Source organism: Heterodontus francisci, chromosome 35 (genome assembly GCF_036365525.1).
Source record: "Heterodontus francisci isolate sHetFra1 chromosome 35, sHetFra1.hap1, whole genome shotgun sequence".
NCBI lineage: Eukaryota > Metazoa > Chordata > Chondrichthyes > Heterodontiformes > Heterodontidae > Heterodontus > Heterodontus francisci.
In genome coordinates this window covers 44032277-44058667 of record NC_090405.1, presented here as the reverse complement: position 1 = coordinate 44058667, position 26391 = coordinate 44032277, and the positions used below count along the sequence as shown (strand labels likewise).

At 41.1% G+C, this 26391-nt stretch overlaps 1 protein-coding gene across 7 annotated transcripts in view; it reads left to right on the top strand.

Annotated features, from left to right (window-relative positions):
• LOC137350649 (CUGBP Elav-like family member 4) overlaps positions 1-15200 on the top strand; it is an 856190-nt gene extending 840990 nt beyond the window's left edge. For all 7 annotated transcript variants that reach the window (XM_068015445.1, XM_068015439.1, XM_068015443.1 and 4 more), the window contains one exon: positions 15148-15200. The gene's annotated coding sequence lies outside the window, so the exon portion shown is untranslated. The remainder of the gene's footprint in view (positions 1-15147) is intronic.
• Positions 15201-26391: the final 11191 nt, after the last annotated feature.

Sequence of the window (26391 nt, the reverse complement as noted above, 5' to 3'; positions counted from 1 at the left end):
TATTTAATCTACTGTAGTGTACTGAAAAATAACACTCATTTGATCAAACTGGAGAACTGATTCAGTTTTGAGGGTTAAATATCAAATTTCTTCAGGTCTTTCACAATGGATATTCTGATCACCACATTTGCCGAATCAAAAATCAGGTGTTAGTTCATTAAAATCCTTATTAATCCGGATTAATGTCTTCACGTAGCAAAGCATAGGAGTAAATGGACGAAATAATTTGCAATTTCTCAGGTTGAATTTTCAGGCTTCACCGAGGTTGGGATTGGAGGTGGGTGGGTGCCCGAAAATGTCAGTGCCGGCCGGCATGCCAGTTTCCTGACCCCATTCCCGCCAGCGGCCATTTCTGCCGAGGTGGGTTCAGGGCCACGAGGGCTACGCGCCCCCACACGGCAGCCTATTCAGCTCATTAAGAGCCTTGTTAAGGGCAGCTAAAGAAAGCTCAATGGGATTTTACAGTCGGCCTCCAGTTTCCCGACTCAACATGTGGGGCAGGGGGCCCTCCCTGCCTGCCTGGGTGGTGGGTGCAGCCGAAGGCCGCCCTGTAGAGGGATTCCAGCCTCCCGTCCACCCCGTGCCCCCCAGCTGGCTGTTTCACCTTTTTAAAAAAAAATTTATTTAAAGCATTAAAAAATCTGGTGAGAGGCCACCTCCATGTTGAAGCGCCCTCTCAGTTACTTACCCTCTGCTGCAGCCTGCTGCTCCTCTCAATCTGGAAGGCCTTTGATTGGCCTCCAGCTTTGAGAACCCATCTCCATGCCAATTAAGGGGTGCCTCCTGAAAATTCCAAAGAGTGACTGTTCCTCCCCCCCCACCTCCACCCTGGAGGCAGGTTCAGGACCTGGAAACAGTCCTGACTCCTGTTTCCTGCCCTGGAGGGATAAGTCCAGTCCCTGTTGTCAGGTTTCCACTAAACTAATTTGAACTGTTCATTCATCTCGTGGCTGCCTGCGGGATCTTGCTGTGTACAAACAATACTTCCCACCCAATGAATTACTTTGAAGAGTGAATGATTGCCTTGTACTCTGGAATTGTGCTGCTCATTCCAAAAGCCAAATGGGTAACAGTTCTATAATTAAATACTCACTTGAAGCGACAGGGAGCCTGTAAAGAGATGATTTACAGTGTGCCCAAGACACTTAAAATTAAAACTTAGACTCCACTTCCAATCTTAAAGGGATACTGTCCTATTTTGTATCTCAGCTGCAGAAACCGCATTGAAATTCAGTCGTGACATTATGCTTGGGATCGTTGTAACCATGATGGTGCCTTTATCTGTTCTCGAAAAAAGATTACTAAACTCTTTTTTGTTATAATGTTACAATAACACTGCAAATCCCTTTGCCTCAATAAGATGATATTTTGCATCTCCCAGTTTTAAGTGTGAAAATGTCTGTTTAGTAACAGTGTATTGCAATTAACGTAATATTCACAGGCTCTGTGCTGTCTATTGTGTTTTACAGGGTGTACAAAACTATGATGGGGGGGGGGAGGGGGAGTGGGGGCGGTGTGATAGAAATTTCTGTTATTAAGCAAAATATGTGCTCGAGTCAGGTCATGGACTTTTTTTATCACAGCAGAATTAGAGTTCAGTTATACCAGCTCATTACTGCAAAGAGTAGACACGCAGTGGAAATACAATATGGTGCCAGTGAGTTTAACAGGTATTTGGGAATGTGGGCACTACTGCTCACACTCTCAGAGCCGTGATCTGATTAAAAGGCAGAGCGGGCGAGAGGGGCTGAATGGCCTTGCCCTGGTCTGATGTCCCTTCCATACTTAATACAGGCGAGTGCAAAGTCCTCTTTCAAGGAAGCACTGTTATTTGATTCAGTCTGGCTGATCAGTCTGAGATTTGTGGACAGTACCATGCTGAGACCAGGAGCTGTGCGGTGTGATTTACAGCCAGCAGCTCATGTAGTATTTTAACAGACTCTCCAACAGAAGCACAGCTTTGAAAAATCACCACCTAATAAGCTTGTTTACAGTTTCAGTGAGCTATAATTAGTGGCCAAAAAAGACCTCAAATTCGAGCCATGATCCCCATTGGCCCCTCCCGTTCTGGATCCGTCGGAGCAGCATCAACAAAACATTTCTACAGCACCTTTCACAACCTCAGGACATCCAGTGAAGTTTGCTTTTGAAGTGTAGTCACTGCTGTAATGCAGAAAACATGGCAGTCAATTGGTGCACAGCAAGCTCCCACCCACAAACAGCAATGGGATGATGACCAGATAAGTTTTTCTTTGTGATGTTGGTTGAGGGATAAATATTGGCCAGGACACTGGGGAGAACTCCCCTGTGCTTTTTCGAAATAGTGCCGTGGAATTTTTTTTAACATCTACGCAAGAGGATATTCCATCAGGGCAACACACACCTCCAGCAGTGCAGCACTCTTCGAGTACTGTATTAGCTTGGATCTTTGTGCTCAAGTCTCTGGAGTGGGATTTGAAACCGCAACCTTCTGACTCAGAGGCAAGAGTGCTGATGAGTACACTTGGCTCATTTTTAATTGGAGAGGGACGGAAAAGTTATGAAAGTGCTCCAGTGTTGGGTGCATTGGTGGTCTGGGAAATGGGGTACAGTTATGGATCAAGCAGCTCAGCTCGGGATTCAATAATCAGCGAATCTGTTTTAAATACTAATTCCTCGCTGTGGTAAGTGAAAGTACCACTAAATGGTTTAATTCATGTGAACCCTTGGGATCTGGTCCACTCAGATCTGAGTCTGTGCTTGATTGTGCCATTCGCTGTTTTCGTTTTGCTTTTAAATGAGGCAACATTCCGATTGATGATTTTTCTCTGTTCCATACGTTTGTTTGTATTTTTACGTAGAGGGCAAAGTCTACCTGGTAACGAACAAAGCAGGTGGGAATAAATGGTTTCGGTTTTGTCAATCGGTTAACCAAAACAAAAACCAAAATCAAAATCGTCATTCTCAGAGAGTTGGTGCCACACAAACAGCAATGGGTTCTCATGGCGACGGAACTAAAATGAGACGCTGTATCTTGTCCAGAATGGGCGATGAGCTACTGCTCTTGCAGGGCCCAAGAGCAAACACCTTAGCATTGTTGCTGAGAAACCATCAACATTGTTTGTCTTATTATACCTTTGGGCGTCCTTCTTGTGCCTGATTTTCAAATAACTCAAGAAACAAAGAGGGTGTGGAAGTTTCTATATTGTACACGGGTGATCTCTTCTATTGACATTGGTGTTTGAATTTTGAAAACAAGATCGAATTCAATTATATGTCAGCCCTCTGTGGTAGCCCAAGGGAGCTGACTGCTTTGGTGCTTGACTACAATGCCACAAATTGGCATCCTGGGTTTTTGCTACAGTTGGGCCAGGTTTGCTAGTTCTCAGCTGCCATTTAAATAGTGGAGAAGCTACAGACTGACGACATCTGGCTTACATTGCTTATTGCAAGCCACCTGGCTGTTAACTACCGACTGCAGCAGGGCCATTAATGCCTGAAGCTCAGTACCTTCCATTCCACTGACTGGAGGAGGATGTGGAAGTCGTGGACCTCCTTTGAACTCTCAGCCACGCCCTAGGATCAGCTGCCTATTAGCACTGTAACAAAGCTTCCCGAAGCCTTTCGTAAAATCACTGAGTTGCAGATTTATGCAGCATTGTGGGTTCTTTGCCTTTTCATAAAACCATGGAAATTTCAGCACAGAAGGAAACCATTCGGCCCATCATGTATCTGCTGGTTCTGCTGCCACATCAGAGCTGTCTCATTTTCCCCACACCCTTTTCCTTCTCAATGTGTTTATCTAATTTCTTCATAAATGTATTTTGAGATACAGCACTGAAACAGGCCCTTCGGCCCACCAAGTCTGTGCCAACCAACAACCACCCATTTATACTAATCTTACATTAACCCCATATTCTCTACCACATCCCCACCATTCTCGTACCACCGACCTACACTAGGGGCAATTTACAATGGCCAATTTACCTCTCAACCTGCAAGTGTTTGGCGGTGGGAGGAAACCGGAGCACCCAGCGGAAACCCATGCAGACACAGGGAGAACTTGCAAACTCCACACAGGTAGTACCCAGAACTGAACCCGGGTCGCTGGAGCTGTGAGGCTAACCACTGCAGCACTGTGTCGCCCAAAAATGTGATTGACTTAGCTTTAACAAACACATGTATTCCAAATTATAAACTTCTGCATGAAAAAAAAATCTTTCAGCCATTATGCTTTTAGTGCTAATCCTAAATTCATGCCCTCTTGTTATTTCTTTATCAACCAGTAGAAGCAATTTTCATGATTTATCCACTCATCGTTTTTTTTATTAGATTCCCCCTTTAACCTTCCCTGTTGCGATCAATATCCCTTCTTTTCCATAGTTTCCAATATTGGGAAAAATTGTACTCCAAAGTGATCAGTTTTGCGGAACAAGTTAAACAGTGGCCAAACTTTCTCCCATTCAGTTTCCTCAATATCTGCTACATTGTGTCAGTTTGCATTTCACACTGGTTTCTGTAACTTAAATGTAATCTGTGTGGCACCAGGCTGCAAATTTCAGTCTAATTTCTAACTGCATGTAACCTACTGTTAAATAAAATTGGATAGATAAAGTTTCTTGAAAGCAGAAATTATAAATTTAATTCATTCAAATGCTAATTTATTTATTTCATGATCTGATAGGATGGTATAAGAACGCCAAGAGATATGTTAACGTGAAGCTTCAATTTGTTGCAATAGTGTGAGATTTCTTTGCTTTCCAAGCCTGAAGACATGGCTTCCACTTCATCCTGGCATAACCAGTTAACCTGTCTCGGCCATGAACCAAACCTGGGACGTCCCCGGCCTAAATAAGCCAGTACCAAGCCATGCGGTGCGTTTATTCATGCAGGAGTTACTTAGCAGTAAGAGGTCAGGCGCAATATTTTTTAGATGAAGTGCAATAGTCAGTATGAGTTTCAATAAAGTCCAGAGAAGAGGATAGGATGAAGATTCAATTATGAGCTTTTCTGCGGAGAAGGAGAATTCGGGGTGGGATAGTTCCAAGGCAGGTTGATAGGGTTGAACTCTGTTAAAAAGGAATGGATTCATTAGATCGAATGACCATTTTCCATTCCGAAAATGTCTTCAATTTTTATGCCAAAAATCTAATTTATGAATCAGTCAATAGATTAGGTGCAAAGCAAGTGATATTATCTTGAAAATAGAACCTTGTTTATCATGGTATCTTATAGCACAGTCGGCCCATTGTATCTATGCCATCTCTTTGAAAGAGCCACCCAATTAGTCCCACTCCTCTGCTCTTTGCCCAGAGTTCAGCAAATGGTTTCTTTTCAAGTATATATCCAATTCCCTTTTGAAAGTAACTATTGAATCTGTTTTCGTCGCCCATTCAGATCAAAGCAAACTGCTGCGTAAAAATGATTCTCCTCATCTCCCCTCTGCTTCTTTTGCTACTTATCCTAAATCTGTCTCCTCCTGCCAGCAGAAATGGTTTCTCCCGACCCACTCAATCAAAGCCTCTCATAATTTTGAACACCTCTTAAGTTTCCCCTCAGCCTCCTCTGTTGGAATCAAACAATCCCAGCTTCTCTCTCCATATAACTGAAGTGTCTGATCCTTGGTACCATTCTAGTAAATCTCCTCTGCACCCTCTGCAAAGCCTCAGCATCCTTCCTAATGTGTGGTGCCCGGAACTGGACACAATACTCCAGCTGAGGTCGACTAATTCTTTGAGAAGTAAAATGTAGCAGAGATGATGCCCAGTCACTGCAATGAAGTGAAGCTCTGGTACAGTCCTAATACTCACAGAGTCAGTCAAGCATTGAGCCCAAGGGTGTAATAATGCCCTTTGAACACATTATCCTGTTCTGTTGTGTAAGTTATGTTGTTGCACCTTGTTAAATGTCTTTTTGTTGTCAAAACGGTTGTGTACAACTGAGGTAAAATGCTTTGTAAGAATGGAAAGAAAGTCAAACTAGAGAGAAAAGAAAAAAGAAAGTCAAGATAACAGGATTACTCTACATCTCCAAACATCTTTTCTTCTTTTACAACTAACCACAACCAAACCAGGCAGGGCCTAATCATAGCTCCAGATGACCACAAGTCATTCTCAAACTCTGTGATGTTACCTAGCGACTCTAGCAGTCACGGGGGAGACATTTCCCGACCCGTAAGTTGCCCGTTTGCAGTGAAGGTGTCATTTGATGACGTCATGTGACAGACTGTCGCTGCGTTGCATGACGTGAGGTCACGTTTTTTTTTTGCGGTTGTGACGTGCGTTATTAGTATTGCCCATGGTACCGTTAGTGGTCGTTGTAAGTAAACCTGGAGTGCTGATTGGTCTACCTTGACCAGATCGTGACCTTTGACCTTTGCTGTTGTAGTGTGAGTTACGTGTTGTGGTGCCTTATTAAATGTGTAATATATTATTGAGAAAATTAGATATACAGTTGGCTTTATTCCTGCAATTTCCTTGCTATTTCACCACTGGTTATGAGTATTGATGTGAGCAAGTGATGCCTTTTTGATGTCTCCATTTTAATGACTATCTACCAAAATATTGAAGAAATTCATGGACCTTTTTCACTTGATATATAACCCAGTGCCTGTTGTTCATGCGGTTCCAGTATTATTGTATTCCATTCCACGACATCAAAATTCTTTTGCAAAGATGTGACCCAAAATTGCCTGTATGCTTCTCTGTTGCAAAATCTCAACACAACCTCATTTGATTTCTGGAGTCATTTGTGCTTACTCCATTTCAAAAAAAAAGTGATGCTATTAAGTTAGCAATATAAGTTAATGCTTTTTAAAAAAAATTATAACACAGGCTTTGAAATTAAAGCATTCGATGGTAATGTACTTTCGCTTAATCCATTTATCTTGGCATTCCTCTCCTCAGTATTTCATGAAGATGTTAACCTGGCTCAGATGGCATAGTGGGGAACTTCAGGTGAACAAGTCATGGTGGGGGGCTGGGGGGGGTTGGCGGTGGGATCTTCATTTTGGCCCCTTTTTCAGCCTGAGGTTCACCCAAAATTGGGCCTCAGACCTCATCAGCGTATTCTTAGCGAGCTGTTGATGGCCAATGGTTGTCTAGAGGCAGATTTCCAATTCCACAAGGATACAGTTGGGTGGAGGAGAGGGGCGATGGGGAGAGTTGGAGCGATTGGGAGGGGGCTGAGTGGGGACTGGCAAAGGTCTTCAGGACTACAGTGGGGCACACCTACTCCTCCCAGCTCTATATTCAGGTAAGCATTGTTTTTTTTAAACTTAAACTCATAAATCTGTTCAGATGCATGAGGAATTGGACTGCTCTTTCACAAGTCCCATCTCCTGGAACTCATGTCCATCAAAACTCCTATTGATGTAAAAGACCGCTGCAAATGGAAGGTAATGGAGCTAAACACACAGAAACAAAATCAATTAGACACTAAAAGTCATAAACCATTTCCATACTTTGAACTCGTTCACAAATACAGAAAGATTGGCAGTAATTTCTGGCTCCCTTTCCTTACCATTCAGCAAAGATCGAAATTAAATTGATATAAGATCTCTGGCTCCAAAATACATGTTATTCAGACTCCTCAAAAATGTTATACAACAAAAAAGTGCTGGAAATACTTAGCAGGTCTGGCAGCATCTGTGGAGAGAGAAGCAAAGTTAACGTTTCAGGTCAGTGACCCTTCATCAGAACTCAATGATGAAGGGCCACTGACCTGAAACGTCAACTTTGTTTCGCTGTCCACAGATGCTGCCAGACCTGCTGAGTATTTCCAGCACTTTTTGGTTTTATTTCAGATATCCAGCATCTGCAGTATTCTGCTTTTATCCTCAAAATGTTTTACAGTTTTCTACCTTATTCTTAAATACTTCAATAAATTAAAGTTAGTGGACATTCTAAACTGATTTCTCCTGCTGAATGATGCTGTTGCATTTAAGCATTGATGATGGAAAACAACCATATAAACTTCACAAAGGGGGAAAAAAAATCACAATTTACTTTTGCCGTCAATGCTTTAACCCGAGGCATTGCCTCTCAAAGACCCTCCTCACAATTCCCCTTGGTGCAATATTACAGATTGGCCTGTGTGTGCAAAGCCATCAATCGCTGTTCCCAAGAGATAGTTATCTCCCTTCAATCAAGAAGAGTCCATTGTTTTAAGGCGGGCTTCAGCTTACCGAGAGAGCTGACGTGAAACTAGTGGATGGCAGGACAGTGTCAGGAGTTAATGGGCTCAGGGCTGCATACTGCAAGGCAATTTTGTGTTACCTCATGTAGCTCTGTGAAGATCATAAAGCAAATGAAAAGGGTCCTCCGATGGATATTGGTGTCGCTGTGGGGTTGCCAGTTGTGATTGTGTTTTATTTCTGGTATCAGAAAAAAGCTGCAGTGTTTGCGTTCGATGGAAACTAAAATGAGCATGATTGTTCTTTCTATCCCAGCATGCACCAGTGCCAGCATATGAACCACTTAATTTGTTCGTTTCTTTTAAAATTTGTTTTTGGTGAAAATTCCTAATTTACAAGCTTGGTTGTACCTGTAACTCTCAGATGCAGTGGATCTTTCAGATGTAGTGACTGGATGGATTGTTAAGCTCAATGTTATTCAATGGCAAAGCCAGGCCAATTTACACTTGAACCTTCTATTCCTAAGCGTTTCACCATTCCACTTGCCTGCTGTGCAGCCACACATTAGAATTCACTGTAAAGCACCAATACAGATATGAAATATACTACAATATTAAAATATTACCCAGCGCTTTTAGCTTTAATGAGAAATATTCTAAACTGAATCCTGAGAGGGGCATCCTATACTTAGAAGAGGGAGCAGAGATGCATGTAGGCTTTGTGTTACTTCAACCTGGTAAAGTTTGAGGAATGCCACTACTTTGCCACACCTACTTTTCTTCGGGCTACACAGGTTCCCAGTTTCTGTACGTTGAGCCACACAGGGCAGGAGGACCCCAGCATCGGCCTTTGGTGAATGAGCTAATTTCAGCCGAGCTGGAAAATTAGCCCTTCTGTTGGCCTCAGTAGCCCTGAATGAGTGAGCGGGTGGCGGGTGGGAGGAAAAGTCAGCAAGGGCCCCTGCTTTGGGTGGCTGCACAAAGATCCATGCTGGAAAGTGGATGTCAGCTGTTAGGCCATCCAAAATCAAATAGTCCAATGGCACTCATTGTCTCGAATCATACAGGAAGAATGGTCATTTTAGAAGAAGATAGGAAGAGGTGGGAGAAGATAGATGTACTACTGGAATACATTCAGGCCAGCATTGTAGTATGATAGATATCTGCACCCATGATGGTGAATGGAATGCACTCATGTCCCTTGTAATCTATCCATCATAATCAAACATGAAGCTATTTATAAGACCAGACTACTAGCCATGACACATCCTCCTATTGCAAGAATAGCTCGAAGGATTGAACACTAAACTCGCAACAAAAAGCTCACAAGGACTGGATTTCTTCACGTGAATTAATTTTGGATATGGACAAGCTTAATGTCAATACATTCGATCCAGTAGCAATACTCTACCAGAGGTTTCGAACTTAGAACAGGGAAGGCGAAAAGAAAGATTCCGTTTAAGAGCAATGAATGTGTGGGACTGTGCCAGAGGTGGGGGCAGTGGCGATTGTCTCAGCAAATTCATGAGGGAGTTGGCTAAGTAGCTGGAGAAAAGTTGGATAGAGGGATATTAGAGCTATCGTGGAATATGAGATTTCCTGGACACTAGAACCAGAAAACTGGATAGCAATGTTTATTTCTGGTCCTGTACATTCCCATGTTTGTATGTCACCTTCTAAACTTCACCATTATGCAACGATCCCATCATTAGCTGCATGAACACATTAACATTCAGATCAGCCTGATCATCACATTAATGCTTTAATCCATTTTCAACTGTTTTGCAACATTTGAACACCTTCTATTCACCTTCTTGAAATTCCATTTCATTTCATTCAGGTTTCTTACACCCTTTCTGATTTTGCGATCCATCCTACTGAGAAAAGCTCTATTAACACAGCAAATGTAGCTTCCTGGTTAGGAAAACTGCTAAGAACTCTCTGGTCTATGAGAATATAATTCCTCATATAAACATGTATGAAAGGACAACCCATTTGGCAGCTCTGTCCTTACTTCTCCTGATCCATCCCCTGCTTTTTGATTGCTTTGGCACTCACTTGATGGAAATACAGTTGGGTTTGGAAAACCCATTAAACACAACAGTCTTTTTAGCTAATTGATAAACACTATTATTCAAGACAAGTCAGGTGAGAGATAGTCAGAAATGATAAACCAGCACGAGGGCAAGTTTCCCTGTACAGAGGGTTGATGATGATGGAAACTTGAGGTTCAAATCTCCGCTCATCAGTATATCGACACTTACTTATGAATTAATCAATCATTCGGATCAGCATAAATATCCTTACCCTCCCTGTAAACTTCTGGACCCCGCTCCTATCCACGTCTGCTATTGCCCAGAGGAAATAAGTGATAAGGTGGATGTCTGCCATCTGGTCTAACTGTGCTGAGCAAAGTTTAAACAATGCAAATAAAGGTCACAGGAGTTGATTTTGTACAATCACACTCCTGTTAAGAGTCTCCCTGCTGACAGTGAAACTCAGGAAATTAAGCGTATACTTTCTGTGATTTCTTTTTCCATCCAAGGATGGAGAATCATGGGAGTCACGTGTTCAAATTCCTAACATCTTCTCCCGGCGGATGAGGCGTCTTACTGGGAGCACAGTTTTGTAAAATCAGCCCTACAGTCTCAGCGATAAAATAGTGGCTGAAGATTGGCTTTGAGAACGTAAGGGAACCCACAGTGAGAAAAGGCCATTCAGCCCGTCAAACCCACTCAATCAGAGTCCATATGCATAGTAATAGGAGGATTGATCAATTGAACACGTGGCTGGAGAATTGGTGTAGCAGGGAGGGCATCAGGTTTCTGAGGCATTGGGACCAGTTCTGGGGCAGGTGGGACCTGTACAAGATGGACGGGCTACACCTTAACAGGACCGGAACTAACATCCTTGCAGGGAGATTTGCTAGTGCTGTTGGGGAGGGTTTAAACTAGCTTGTCAGGGGGATAGGAACATGAGAGCTAGCTCAAATATGAAGGAAGTAAAGCTGGTAACAGGAGTAGAAAAGTAGCAAGTGACATTAGAAGGCAGGCGAAACAAAGGCGAGCATCAACTAGGCTTAGAATGCAGAATATCAAGAGGACAAGGTTAAGGGCACTCTACCTGAATGCACGCAGCATTCACAACAAGATAGATGACTTAATGGCCCAAATAGAGGTAAATGGGTATGATCTAATTGCCATAGCAGAAACGTGGCTACAGGGTGACCAAGACTGGGAACTGAATATTCAAGGATATTCGACATTTAGGAAGGACAGACAAAAAGGAAAAGATGGTGTTAGGCTGATAATAAGGGATGGGATCAGTACATTAGTAAGGGAGGATCTCAGATCGGAAGAACAAAATGCGAAATCTGTTTGGGTGCTAAGAAACAGCAAAGGACAGCAAACATTGGTAGGAGTTGTTTACAGGCCACCAAACAGTAATGGTAGTGTGGGGCATGGCATTATTTAGGAGATTAGAAAAGCATGTAGCATGGGTAATACAGTAATCATGGATGACTTCAATCTGCATAAAGACTGGGTAAACCTAATGAGCACTAATGCTCACCAGGACGAATTTCTGGAGTGTGTTAGGGATACTTTTCTAGAGTAGTATGTTGAGGAACTGACTAGAGAACAGGCTATTTAGATCTAATATTATGTAATGAGAAAGGGCTAATTAATAATCTTGTTGTAAAAGAACCTTTAGGGATGAGTGACCATAATATGATAGAATTTTACATTATGTTTGAAAGTAAGGTAGTTCAATCTGAAGCCAGGCTGTTAAATTTGAACAAAGGAAATTGTGAAGGTATGAAGGGCAAATTGGCTGAGATGAATTGGGAAAATACATTAAAAGGTATGACAGTACAAAGGCAATGGATAGTCTTTAAAGAGATATTATATAGTTTACAGCAACTATACATTCCTTCAAGGCACAAAAACCCCAAAAGTAAAGGCAGTCAACCTTGGATAACAAAGGAAGTTAAGGATTGTATAAGATTAAAAGAAAAGGCCTATAAAGTTGCCAGAAATAGTAACAAACCTGAGGATTGGGAGAATTTAGAATACAGCAAAGGAGAACCAAAAAACTGATAAAGGGAGAATAGAATATGAATGTAAGCTAGCAAAAAATATAAAAACAGACTGTAAAAGCTTCTATAGGTATGTAAAAAGGAAATTTTTGGCTAAGACAAATGTGGGTCCATTACAGGCAGAGTCAGGAGAATTTATAATGGGGTATAGAGAAATGGAAGAGAAGCTAAATGATTACTTTGTATCTGTCTTTACTATGGAAGATACAAGAAATCTCCCAGAATTAGAGATCCAAGGGATTAGGGGGAATGAGGAATTGAAGGAAATTAGTATTAGTAAGAAGGTTGTATTGGAGAAATTAATGGGCCGGAAGGTTGATAAGTCCCCAGGAGCTAATATTTTACATCCCAGAGTGTTGAAAGAGGTAGCTATGGAGATAGTGGATGCATTGGTGACCATCTTCCAAAATTCTATAGATTCTGGAGCGGTTCCTGCAGATTGGAAGGTCGCAAATGTCACCCCACTATTTAAGAAGGGAGGGAGAGACAAAACACGGAATTACAGACCTTGTTAGTCTTACATCAGTTGTTGGGAAAATGTTAGACTCTATTCTAAAGGATGTGATAAATGGACACTTGGATAATAATGATCTTATTGGGCATAGTCAACCATGATTTATGAATGGGAAATCATGTTTGACGAACCCGTTGGAGTTTTTTGAGGATGGTACTAACAGAATTGATAAAGGGGAGTCGATGGACATGGTATACTTGGATTTTCAAAAGGCCTTTGATCAAGTCCCCCACAGGAGGTTGCTTAGCAAAATTAAAGCACATGGGATGGGAGGTAATATACTGGCATGAATTAAGGATTGGTTAACAGGCAGAAAACAGAGAGTAGGAATAAACGGGTCATTCTCGCGTTGGCAGGCTGTGACTAGTGGGGTACCGCAAGGATCAGTGCTTGGGTCCCAGCTGTTCACAACATATATCAATGATTTGGATGTGGGGACCAAATGTTGTATTTCCAAGTTCACGGATGACACGAAACTACGGGGGAATGTGTGTTGTGAGGAAAATGCAAAGTGGCCAAGAATGTGGCAGATGGAATATAATGTGGAAAAATGTGAGGTTATCCACTTTGGTAGGAAGAACAGATGTTCAGAGTATTTCTTAAACGGTCGGAGATTAGAAAGTGTAGATGTACAAAGGGACCTGGGTGTCCTCGTCAATAAGTCACTGAAAGCTAACGTGCAGGTGTAGCAAGCAATTAAGAAGGCTAATGGTATATTAGCCTTTATCATAAGAGGATTTGAATACAGGAGTAGTGAAGTCTTGCTTCAATAGTATAGAACCTTGGTTAGATCGCACCTGGAGTACTGTTTGCAGTTTTGGTCCCCTTACCTTAGGAAGGATATTATTGCCATAGAGGGAGTGCAATGAAGATTCACCAGACTTGTTCCTGGGATGGCAGGACTGTCCTATGAAGAGAGATTGGGGAAACTGGGCCTGTATTCTCTAGAGTTTCAAAGAATGAGAGGTGATCTCATTGAAACCTACAAAACACTTAAAGGGATAGACAGAGTAAATGCAGCTAAGATGTTTTCCCTGGCTGGGGAGCCTAGAACCAGGGGACACAATTTCAAAATAAGGGGGAAGCCACATAGAACAGAGTTGAGGAGAAATTTCTTTACTCAGTGGGTTGTGAATCTTTGGAATTCTCTACCCCAGAGGGCTGTGGAAGCTCTCTCATTGAGTATGTTTAAAGCAGAGATTGACAGATTTCTAAATACAAATGACGTGAGGGGATATGAGGACAGTGTGGGAAAAAGTCAGTGAAGTGGATGATCAGCCATGATCACATTGAGTGGCGGAGCAGGATCGATGGGCTCAATGGCCTACTCCTGCTCCTATGTTCCTTTGTTCCTATGTTCCTATGGTTATCCCTTCTTTCAGAGAACACTAATTTACATCCTTGATTTCCCTAATTAAAGAAACGGGAAATACTGTTAATCGCTCAACTCCCCTTCTCAACAAATATCAATTTTGCACCTTTTTAAAGATGCTAATTGACCTCAAATCCCTGTGGGGAGATGGAAGGTTTCCTAATCTCTCTCATTGCTGAAACCTTGTGAAATCTCCACATGTTCTCTAGTCCTGCACTCATTATACTTTCGAGTGTTAACTAAATCCTGGAATTGTTCTGAGAAACTTGAGGACTCCTTAGTAGCCCACGTGAAGTTTAGTTACATTTGAAACGCATGTTTCTTTTTACTTTGCATTGTTTTCACTCTCAGGACTCTGGTAGACATCTGCCAACAGTTAAATCGGAGAGTGCTTTTGGCCTCATATTCACGGAGGACTCTTTTTATCTCCCCCACCCCCCAATTCCCAGTTAGATGTTTAAAGCACCTCATCATTCTCTTTTGGACATCCCTTTGATAGAAAGAAGTTAGTTTACAGTCATTTATAAATAGATTTAAGTGCCTGCTACAAATTCAAACTCAATTTCTATTTTTAAAAAACCCATGTGACTACTCAGTACAGCAAATGGAACTGATGTGCAATGTGACAGCAGTTGCTGTTGAGCGTGTGGTCAGGTCAGATTGCCGGGGTAAATGAGAGGAGTCTCCACATTGCATCTGAGTTGGAGATACTTGGTGTGACCATTGGGTGCAAAAAGGGAAAGTCCCCCTTATTATGCAGAAAATCCTTCCGTTTATGATAAACGTTCACCAAATCTTTATCTTAATAAGGCATTTAACACTGTACAGGGAAGGGGAGAATGAGTTATAGTTTGAGGAAAATATACCACAGTCCAGTTAGGCCATATTTGACATGATATTATCCATTTTAGATATTTCTGGGGCCTAGCTTTGCCACTGAATTGTTTCAGGATGATCACTACCAGTTGCTGTTTTCCTGTTGTACTAATTCATATTTTTCTTCTTTCTGTCCTGCTCTCTTTCTCTCTCTCTCTCTCTCTCTCTCTCTCTCAGGATGGAAGCACCGCCGCATTCAGTGATCCTTTGTCACAAGTGCAGTCTGAAAACTATGACTTTTTTTTTGCTGCGTATCACTGTGGAAGAAGACAGAATAGATTTCAAAGGGGAAAACACTTCAGGAGCAACTTGTGGGGGGAAACAGAAGGAAGTTGTATGGAAACAAAAAAAAACAAAAACACAAAAAAAAACGACAAAAAAATTCATATTCGCACTGGAACTGTGATGAGGACATTGAGACACACCATGACTGAGTTAATCCGCAAGTACTGAATAACTGTTTTTCAGAGGATTAAATGGTAATAACTGACTTTAAAAAAAAAACCAAAGCCAGCTGGATAAGATTGCGTGCCTACAACCAACACGACACATCCTTGCCTCTGAAACAGGAAGGATATTACAGATAAAGGGACATTTTGGAAGCTGGCACAGGGATTTAAGAGTTCTACTACTGTAAAGTCATATCATTCCTTAGATGATTAGGGACCAAAGGACCAAACTTTTTTAAATCTTATCTTATAGTTGTAAGTAAAAACAAAAATAGATCATAACATTTCATGGTGATTTAGGGAAAAATACTTGCGTACAAGAAAAGGCTTCATAGGATTTAAGAGTCATTTTAGGAACATTTAAGTAATTTGGGAGGCGCTCAGACAGTGGAGAGACAATCGATTCTGCAAATATATGGGAGCGGAATATTCATTTTATATTACAGAAGAGCTGGCTCATGAGCTATGTCCTTATGTACAGTAGCTGATGAAATACTGAAACTTTCACCATAAAAGCACTAGCGGTTACTTGTAACATATAGAAATGCGGTTGTTGCTGTTCCCAAGTATTTATTTAGTACTATAAATACTAAATCTGTTCATATTAGATCAGCCCAGCGATGACTAACGTTATGTTTCTCAGGCAATGTAGTGATTCTGTTGCTCTGGAGTATTGCCCATTTTGTGAGCTCGTTACCACTGTCAACACGACCAAACCTGAGGGGACGCTCGTGCACACGAGAATGTGGGCGAGCGAGCTCTTGTTTACAACACCACTCATAGGTAAGGTGCACTGACTAATAGCGAAAGAATAACGAAACTGGAACTGCTGGCTTTAGCGGACAAAAGCGACAATGATTTGTCCAATGAGCGCACATGGTTAAGTAAGCAATACTCCCTGTACTGCTCATTTGTTTTGTCTGTGCTTAAGAGAATAGTTGACGGGCACCAATGAATGGAACATTTCTGTGCTTTGCGTGCATTGTTAGTACCAATGAATCCTGCCATTTTGCTGCCGTTCTCCAAACATTGCCTTACAGTGCACTTCAACCCTAGCCTTGTGTAAGTATACACCTAACGTTGTGATGCAGAGACCATCAAACTTTGCACCCATGTTCCAGTTACACTTCGCACTAACATTCCTTGCACGCACATTTCATGGCCCTGCCACTCAACTCTTCATTTATGTAACAAATCCAACCTTCAACCTCGAGACGGTAGGGGAATTCTCTTAATATTATAAACCACCTCAGGTGAACAGTGATCAAAATGATCTTGAGTTCCTTTCTTAATGCTGAAGAGTATTTGGCTGAAATTTGTTTTAAAAGGACTATATTACCATGCAAGAAATAAACTCAAGGGGTCAAAATCCTACCACAGTGTGGTTGTGCCCACTGGCTACGTGCCTTAGGAAAGTGTGGGCTCACGGCCTACAATTTTTCACCCATTAAAATTAATGGACAGAAGTTTCCCATATGCAGAGCTAGTGAGCAAGATGCTCCACCACTTCTGCGAATGCATAAAATTATCTTCACAAGTCACCCTTGCCCATCACCCCTGCATTGCTGGCCTACAGTGGCTTCAAATTCATAATTCTCACCCATTGGACCTTTCGAAGTGCAAGTCTAACTATTCCAATCCAAATGATTCTCCAAGAGGCTCTAAGGTCTGTTGAAAGATAGTCAAGTCTGTTTCTGATAACAGATTCAACGACACAATCCCTTCCCTTGAGAAAGACAGTCACATCTGACAGCTCTGTGGATTAGCTGGTATTAGCAGGCAATGTGGAGCAAAGTCAGGTAAACAGGGTTAAGGTAAAGATCAGCCAGGATCTCATTGAATAGCAGAGCAGGCTTGATGGGCTGAATGGCCTACTCCCGCAAGCAACCCAATCAATCAAATGGCAGTCAAGCAAAGAACATCAAATATCTACTCCGAAAGCTTGATCTTGGGAGAATTTCTGGTGTTAATAACAAAGATACACGTATTCTTAAAACTCTAAAGAAGTACCATCTGCTCCGAGCTTATCTTTTTCTCAACTGTCCTCAGCAAATGGAATTGTGTGAACTAAGTGGATGGTGGTAGTCATGGTTATTTACATGAAGTGATCAAAGCCATATCCCAATTGCTACATGCTAGTGTATCAACACCCACTTATATCAGAATTCATTAAAACTAGTTATTATGAAACCGTTGCAAGACTTCAAATACAGAAAACTGGCACCCGGTCACCGATGGAATTGAAATCAGTCAAAGTTAGGCACTCTTAAAGTTACGACTGATAAATTACTGATTCCCAATCACTAGTACAAATCCAAAGCAGAAACCCTCAGCATTTCAAAAGCATTTGAGGTATGATATCCCAACGCACACTGAGAAATTCATTTGGTATGTCTGTTGAGCTTTTCAATTGCATGCACAACATCCTTAGAGAATCAAACATTGTGTTGTGATAAATGGATATTTCTTGTCTCATTGCAACACTAATGTAGGGGTGCCTCAGGGAAGTGTGCCGAGCCCCCGCGCCCCCCCCCCCCCCCCAAACTCACTGCTGGGTATTTTTATCCACATCAGTTGCCTGTTGGATGTTATTAGTAATGTTCTCATTGTTCACTGCTCCAGCCTCACCAGAATGGATACGCACGCCTTTGGTAAGATGTACAGTGACAAATCACTGCAAATAAAATCAGGCAGTGAGCAGAAAAATGCACCAAAAAACAAAGACAGAAATTTTGTTGACAAACATTGATTGTGACGTTACCCTCCTACCTATACTCTGTGATGTTATGAACAACTCTTGTGTTACAAAGATTCTATGAATTGGCTTGACAATTACCTCAGAAATATACTGCAAAATCAAGGAGAGAAGATGGCCGGAATAGTTCATAGAAGAATGGGAATCCTCAAAAGTCTTGGCCTGACTTCCCACTATCAGTGTCCTCTACAAAATCCAATGATGCTGCTTAAACACCCATTTTTTTTGTTCCTAGACTTGCCAAAGTAAAAAGCTGTGTTATTACCTTGTCATATTAGAATCAGCATGGTGCAAAATCAGTGAGGTGTGTCCTATTTGTCAGCCCTGTACAAGATTGTAACTGGAGTAGCATCCCAAGAGTTGCTGGCAGACCTCCCTATTTATGTCTGGAAAATAAAAATTGCTGCTGTTGCAGCTTAATATTTTGTATAAGCTTAGAAACATGCGAGAACATCAGGCGAAAAAAGACCCTCTGGTCCATTTAGTTTGTCCCATACAGTTTGTGTTGGCTTAAGACTCCTTATGCCCAGATCAAAATATCAGCACAGAATATCAGTAACAAAGTTTCAGATAGCATTTCTTCTGCCTATTGCACATCCAGCCAATGATTTTGTCTGGTACTTTGCATGTTTAATGCTGAGCTAACCATGACTTCATGGATATGGGTTGAAAAGCATTCATGAGGTGATGAGTGGTCTATTGCCTTTCTCTGTATTGAAGCATTGCCTCAAAGCTTGATATGTAATATACTCCTTGTTGATGCTGTAAAATTCTTTACGCATTTGCAAGTTTGGGCATGTACAGTTGCCTTAATGTCACTGTTCAATACTTTGTTTTCTGATTGCCATATCTTTTCCAATGGCTGGAGGAAAGTTGTATCTACCAGTGAAGAAGAATCCATGTTTAGGGTCAGCTGACTTTGACCAGAAAAGGGTCTTGCATCAAAAACCTGCTGCCTCCAGATGTACCTGGAGAAGTCCCTGCATTAGGTAGCTTTCGGCATTTCAGCAGGCAATGATGGTGCCTCTTTTACTTTACAGCCCTTCCCTCAAAGTTAGGCCTACCGTTGACACCAAAGGAAAATACTGAATCAGACGCCTGATCACATCCCCTTCCAACTTCTCAAAGTCTTGCTGTACTTTTCAACCATATGTGATTTCTGTCCTGATTACAGTTGCCTTTCTGCGCTTTCTTGTTATACAATCTAATTAGCAATTAAAATTCGATGTGTACTTTGAGATTTAAAAAAAAGTCCTTTCCTTAGAAGCATGTTTGTGTTCGTGGACTGCAAGTCTGCAGGGACACGAGTTCATATCCAGGCCAGATTGATGAGATGGAGAAGTGTAATTAATCACCTCCATCTGATTGCTGTATGAAATTAATTTGGGCACAAAACCGCCCTTAAGTTGGCATTCTGATCGAGACAGGTGATGTCATTAAATATGTTCAAGAAGGAGACAGATATATTTCTTAATGCTAAAGGGATATGGGGAGAAAGGGGGAGCAGGGTACTGAATTAGACGATCAGCCGTGATCTTTTTTGAATGGCGGAGCAGACCCGAATGGCCTACTCCTGCTCCTATTTTTCTATGTTTCTTTCTTCTGTGTGGGAAATTGAACTGCCTCTCAGTGCTCTTCTGAGGTTGATGGTTCAAACATGTTCTTGAAATGGAGGATGAAGGACTTCACATGGCCAGAGAGTGCTTGTGATAACACCAGGTACCAGAAATGTGCAAATCTTTCATTTCCCAGAATTAACTTCCCTCACTTTGATTAGCACAGAAATGAATATCCCCCCTCCCAAAAAAAATGAAAGAAATCAGAGTTCAGTTGTCATACTGTGCAGAGAATGTAGATTATATATAGCTATAGATTGAGACAAGGTTAAAGTTAATCACTTAACATATTTTAATAGCAACACTAACAAAGCCAAAATGGTCCAACATCAGAAGGTAGAAATTAGGGTGACATGAGTTGAAGTCAAACTGTGCAATTTTATAAATGAGCCCATTCACATAAAATTCCTCTGTTCACAACTAAGTGAAGGATTTCGCTCAATTAGAATAAAGAGTAATATATTTGTCAAAGCCATTTCACAGGCATTGCAACAATAGGTTCATTACTAATGTCACACAGTACAATTTCAAACTATTAGAATGGTATTGTGTATATGATGCAGTAAGCAATCGTCTCTTCCCCAATTCTTCTACTGATGTGGCTCACATTTCCTTGAAGATCACCTCTTTATATTTACATATCAAACAATCTGATGACATATGTCCATTGTGGAGCCCTGCTGACTATTGAAAGGAACTTCTAAATTCAAAGTCTATTCTTTAGTATATTTCCCTGTGAAAACAAAAATGTGTGGAATCTGGTCCAATACCATCTTTAAAGATACTCTTTTTGGACATTTTGAATGCATCATGAGTTCTGGCCCTTCATGTAGTCTTGAAATGGAATGTTCTTGTTGTTTACAACAACAGCACTGACCTAAAATAGATTGCAGCAAAAGACGCCAACACGATGTTAAATCACATCTATTGAGACTCCCAGCTCATTTGACCCAGAACTTTTCTTTCCATCTCACTTAATTGATTGAGGAAAAAATTGAGCAACCAAGTTGAAGGCTTAAGGTTTGAGAAGAGTAAAAGAGACTTTGACCTAACTCAGATAATAAGTAACACTAAATTTGTGTTTTAGAGACCTAAGGATTATAGATTTTCAAATCAAAGCTGACACTTTTGAAACCACAACCTAGTTTCATTCTTTAGGGCATTTTATATCAGTATATTAAATTGAATCCATTTCATATCATTGCACATCTCTTTATATCTGATTAAAATCTTCCATCTGGACACATTTCGTATTTACAAAATTTTACTTCCTGATGTCAATTTTTGCTACACTTGTTAATGTAGATTCCTATATCCACGTTAATAATGAAAGCTGGCTATGTAAACGTGTCACATTGCAGTCACATCTTCTCAACAGTGGTGGTGCTGTAGAACCTCAATCTTGCATCTCCCATCTCCTCAGCCTGTTCTGTAGGCAAACTCCAGTGCTCCAACCAACTCTTCTGCTTCCTGAATTGCCATAAGTTTACATCTGAGAGTCCTGGTTCAATTCCCCCGAACTCTAACCCTACTTCACCTGAAGACTACACTTGAGCTTGGCTCAATATGTGCAAAGACGAGACAGATGGACTAGTATAATACAATACACATAAAGAATTCCACTGTCCCTCATGTAGTGCAAGGTACAGATTGATGCTATCTAAGAAGGAACATTAATTTTTAAATCTTTTATCTTGCATTTGTTTTCTTCTGATGTCTGAGAAAAGATGTGCGATCCAGTGTTGAACTCTGGCAAGGAATTTATGGATTGCAAGTTAAATATTCTTGTATACAAACAGCAAAGAGTCCAATTGTATTATTATGTTGTGTCTCGAGGCGTTTGCTTTCTGTGCCATTTTGTAATATTTTCTTGCACCAAGGGGAAGAAAGGGAATTTAGTTCATCCCTTCTGGTTCAAAAGCACTGAAAATGTTCACAGCTATCGGTGTTATAAAGTTACTGTAGAAAAGTCCCTAAGGTTACCGTTTGTCCTTTATGAGAAGTGCACCTATGAAATAACCTAACAGCAGTTCTATTGCAAAAAAAAAATCAACTGGACTTATATATCATCTTTGCTATTCTTGGTATCTTACTGGTGATAGTAGATACCAGTGGGAAGCTCCCAGAGCGAAGCACCTTTAAGATGTCCTGTGATTTGACATTGCACTTAAGTGCATAAGGAGAATTTCCGCAGGGATCTCCTGCTGAAATTTTGGCAGAATCTCCAGAAAAAACAGTACAGAAGGCCTTGTTTAAACATTTCTCCAAGATGAGTGAGTTGTGAATTGTCTACTCCTGCTCCTATTTCTTGTGTTCTTGTGGAGCGCGTTCCATTAGTCTCTCGATGGAAAACCTCAGTAGAGATTCCAAGCCGGTGCACCTACCAAACCTAGCCAAAAGTGATGAAAACAATTCCTTTACTTACTGTTGCAGTGTCACAATTGGGGTTTAGTGGAGAGTCTGATTCAACTTCCCTGGCTTTAAAAAGAAAAAGAACCAGATGCCTGACTTAAAAAAAAAACCTTTTCAAACCTATAGAGTGAAAAGAATATGCAATGCCTGCCTGTGCGATACAATTATTATTGCCATAGATGAGGCAATTTCTGATCCACATATCTCTTTCTCCTTCATTTTCCAATCCCTCTTGAAATTAAAACTGGATGTCTAAGCAGGCTGTGAGTTTCCTCTATTTATACTGCAAGTCAACAGCACTGCCCTGCCATCGATTTAAGCCAACAGATCTCTTCACAGTGAAATATTTTCGCACATGGGGCCCTTATTTGCTTTCCCGTTGTGACATTGCACAGGATGACCCAGGCCTCGTTGAAGATCATTCTCTCTTTCCTTACACTTTTATGAGTTTACGAAAATAACAAGCAGGAAAACACCAGCTGGTCTATCAAACTAGCTCCACAATTATGATAGCCAGAGCATCATGAGCAGACACTTTCCACGCACCCTCCTTCAAATCCCCAAATTCTCAAACTGCCATGGTGGGATTTGAACTCTTATTCTCTGGGTTGCTAATCCAGTAATGCAACCACTACGCACCCTAGATGATATAATATGCCAAAGCACACTAACCAGATTATTTGCCTCCTAATAATATATACAAAATATAGGACTGGATTGGTCATGTCATCAATAGAAGCTTCTCTGACTTAACAGTAAGAAATCGATTCTACAATGCCTGAGAAACAAATGATTTACATTATGGGACCTTATTTTAGTCGTTTTCTACTATGAAGAGAGGCAGTAAACAGCAGTAACATGTAAAAAGTCAACAATTAAAGAGGAATAACATATCTTACATTACCACAGATAATTGTAAATGCCTTTGCTTGTGCTCTGCATAGACTTTACATTCATGAAAGTCAGCCAGGATAAAAGGTGATCACACTTGCATTAAGCCAGCAGAAAAATGCATAACAGATAAGAGCTTTTAATTAATGAATTCCTCTAATTACAGGTACTGCAAACTAGCTACTGAGATCTTGCTGCACTTGTGTATATACGAAAGCATATTTTTCTTTCTTTATCAATGGTTTTCTTTATAATTCACAGAAGAAAAAAAAAAAGAATTTAAGATTTTCAGTGTTTTACCATGAGGAATAATATTAAATTAAAAGAAAAAAAAATCCAGGCCACAGCGGATATTTGTATGGTCTGTCTATTTAAGATCCAATATTTAAATAATTTATTATTTGCTATTTATGATCAGGTTTAAAGTATTCTGGGTGTAATTGGTTATCATTGTTGCTTCTTGAATTTTAATAATTTAATTATCACAACTGCTCTTATTTATTTTTGGGGGAGATTTTCTCAGACCCCCTCCCCCCGACCCCCCACCCGTGTTTTCTTTCCTGCCAGAGATGTAATTTAAATTAGAGGGTGTATACACAAGCAGAACATGCCCTGTAATTCTGACAATTTAATGTAGTGTAAAAATGCAGTAGTTCTGTAGTTAATGCTATTCTGCTTCGACTGAAATAAAGCACAGTCCAGTGGAAAGCTTCAAATCTGCCTCTTGTTTTATTATTCAAAGATATTATTAAAGTTCTTGGTTTGTCAGTGTATGCCATTGACAACACTAAAGTTTATTATATTCTTCACATGGGTCACTCAACCTGTTACTGTTAAGTTTGGTAGTACACCATTGATGTACGGCATTGAAGTGTTACTACTTTCCCAGATCTCTGTGCTCCTCCAATTCTGGCCTTTTGCACATCCCCTATTTTAACTCCACCACCACTGACTGCTGTGCCTTCAGTTGCCTGGAACTTTCCTCCTTAAACCTCTCCGCCTCTCTACTTCTTTCTCCTCTGTGGTGTTGTAGTGTTTTGAAATTGTGACTTCTGTGATGTTGAACATGTCGAACGGGAAATAAAAACACAAATAATCGAAGGCTGTCTCTCCAGTCAACTGTGGCCAAAAGCACTCAAGAAAGGCAGAAAGCTGTCGGAGTTAGCAAGATCACTATCGCTCTCAGAATCCAGAGATGCTGAAGTTGAAGCTGCTAACGGTAACTACCACACTCCAAGTTCAACTCCTGTGAACAATATTCATCGTTCATGTGTCAGGAAACCACCTGCAAAGCGACAAAACCTACTTCACAGAGTTGTAACTTATCCGAAGAATGCTTCCACTGTGGCAGTGCTTACTCACATTGGACAGAGTGCCTGCCACTGGTAAACAATGTAAAGCCTGTGGAAAACCCAACCACTTTGCTCATTTTGTCGCTTATCAGCAAAATCATCTACTAAGACCAATACCAACGGAAGGGTGTCATGTATGCGTATCACAGCAAAAAAAGTGAGAGAATGTAACTAATGTAGAGGCAGACGAGCTTAAATATACTTTAGTTCTCTCTCTCAGACACAGCAAGTGGCCACATTTGACAGTGACCGTTGGCTGCTCAGACATAGATGCTCTTGTAGACATAGGAGCATCTGTCAATGTCATGGAAGACAAATCATTCAGCCAACTTCAAGATTGCTCCATTCTCTGCAAACCGGGGAATATGAAAATTTTCCCCTTCAACAGTGGCAAACCATTGAAAATCCTCAGAACGTTTGAAACGCCAGTCTCATTCAAAGGCACTAGAACGAATGCTGTATTCTATGTCATATCAGGAGAATGTGACACGCTTATCAGTTTCCATAAACAGATTGCAGTCACATATGCGATTCCTTCACACAACAAAAACATTCACAAACTGTATGCTGATCACTTCACTGGTATCAGCAAACTGAAAGGTGTTACGTGCAAGCTCCATGTAGATCCTAATGTGCCCGAGTTGTGCATCAATGGTGACGAATACCATTTCATGTCAGGAAACAGACAGAGAAGGAACTTCAACGCCTACCTGACCTTGACATTATTGAGAAAGTTGGGGATGAGCTAACCCCTTGGGTCTCACCCAGACAAGTCACCAAGAAACCCAAGAGCGAGAACCAGATTAGAATCTACATTGATATGCGATCACCAAACCAAGCAATACAACGAGAAAGACACTTGACACTGATAATCGATGATATCATAATGAAAGTGAATGGTGCGAAAGACTTTGTTAAACTTGAGCTTAATGCAGGCTGCCATCAAATGAAGCTTGCAGAAGAATCAAGATATATTCTCTGTATTCTCTACTCACATTAGACTCTTATGGCACAAGCGGCTCAAATTTGGAGTCAGTTCAGCAGCTGAGATATTTCAGCGCATGATTCAATCTGCACTTCAAGGACATGAAAGTCTCAACATCAGTGATGACCTTTTCATATAAGGTCGCACAGAAAGGGAACTCGAGACATGCCTACATACCTGCCTACAACGTCTCAGAGAATGTAGCCTCACCTTGAACAAAGACAAATGCTTATTTAATGAAAGCAGAGCTGAATTCTTCGGTCATGTGTTCAGTGGTGAAGGAGTATCACCTGATCCATGGAAAGTTGAAGCCATTGCAAACGCTGCAGATCCTACAAACGTGCAAGAAGTCTGGAGTCTGCTAGGACTGGTCACGTACTGCAGTCGCTTCATTCCTGACCTCACTACGTTATCTACCCTACATGATCGACACAACAGACCACCATATGGGAATGTACTAAATCATACAAACAGGCGGTACACCAGATCAAACGACGATTGTCAGCAAGTTGCACAAATGCCTATTTCGACCTCGAGAAAATCGCCCAGCTGGTCGTGGATGCAAGCTCAGTTGACTTAGGTGCAGAAAGACAAGCCAGGTAACCCATCAATCGTTGCAATGGCAAGCAGATTGTTAACACCTGTCGAGCAATGTTATTCGCAAACAGAGAGAGAAGCACTCTCAATCACATGGGGTATCTTACACTTTCATCTCGACTTAGTTGGAAGAGAATTTAACATAATAACTGATCATAGACCACTAGTGAGCTTGTTCAACAATCTACATTGCAAACCACCCACTCAAAAAGAAAGTTGGATACTAAAACTACAAGAGTAGCGTTCCAAGTTGTTCAAGATGAGCTCACCGTTACAACCACATATGATCTTTTGTTACGCAACAGCTGTATTGATTGTCATTCCGCACTCGTTGAGGGAATGTGTTGTTGATATAGCACATGAA